Source organism: Marmota monax, unplaced genomic scaffold, assembly GCF_021218885.2.
Source record: "Marmota monax isolate L192 unplaced genomic scaffold, Marmota_monax_Labrador192_F-V1.1 WCK01_AAM20220418_F8-fsc00061, whole genome shotgun sequence".
Lineage (NCBI taxonomy): Eukaryota > Metazoa > Chordata > Mammalia > Rodentia > Sciuridae > Marmota > Marmota monax.
In genome coordinates, this window is record NW_026695230.1 from 19,929,436 (window position 1) to 19,930,739 (window position 1,304).

Genomic DNA, 1,304 nt, shown 5'->3' on the forward strand with positions numbered 1-1,304 from the left:
CTCAGACTCCATGTGAAAGGGTGAGGGTGGGGTTGGGGAAGGCAGTACAAGGAATAGGCAATATTGGGACTGGAAGTGGCTTGAATGTCAGATGATTTTGCCACTTTCCCCTGACTCTGGGCTCTACTCCAGTGGCACATAGAACATCCCGCTGGCCATTTGCTCCTTAAACACTTTCTTCATGGGGACATAGAATCATATTTTTTTAAGAACCTAGTACAGTCCTTTGTTGTATGTGCTCAATAGATGTCTTTTTTTTTTTTTTTTTTTTAGTTTCTTCCTCTGCCCTCTTAGGAGTTGGGTTTTTTGGCCCAGCTGGTGGCCTCCAGAGGCCGAGGCAGAGGAGTTCAAAGCCAGCCTCAGCAAAAGCAAGTTACTAAGCAACTCAGTGCGACCCTGTCTTTAAATAAAAAAATACAAAATAGGGCTGGGGATGTGACTCAGTGGCCAAGTGACCCTGAGTGCAATCCCTGGGACCCCCCTCCCCTCCAAAAAAGAGTTGGGTTTTCCAGAATTCTTTAATCATTCCTCTTTTTACTCTGGGTTCTTTTTGATTGACATTCATTTCCAGGCCTCTCCTACCAGCCTCTTACAACCCAGACCACTATGATGAGCTGTAGTTGAAAAGGACTCCAAAAGTAGCAATCTATCTTCTACCTTTTAAATAAGTTTCATTGCAACTTAACAGTTATTTACTGAGTATCTGCTATGTAGCAGCCCTACTAGGAATGGTTCAAAAATTCTCCCTCTTTCTGTATTTTCTTTACCAGCAAATGGTATCATCATCTACACAGAAGTCTGGGAGACTTCATTGGCTCAAGAACACTCAAGCCCTCCAATATGGAAAATTATATCAATTTGATCTCTACAGGTTTTTTTTTTTTTTTTTTTAAACACTTGTATCCGCTTGTCTTCTTTTAGACTTTATCTTCCCCCTGACCAGTATTCGAATTTCTAATCTGATCACATTACTCTCCGGAGTCAGACCCTTCAGTGTCTCCCCATCATCTTCAGAATAAAGCTCAGGATCTTTAATGTTATCTTCAAGGCCTTTCATGAGCTGGTCCTTGCCCATTTTTATAAGTATACTTCTGCTTACGCTGCTATAGGTTGTGGTCCCTAATCCAAAGATCTGAAATCCAAAATCCTCCACAATATTGAAATGACACTGTGATAGGTGGACTCTCAGGGAGAAAGAGATCTTTACTAGATGGAGGCACAGATCTGTGAGCAAGACCAGTCATGCTTGTCTGTTTAGTTAGATGATCAAAACCTCTAGCATATGCTTGTACCAGATCCATTGG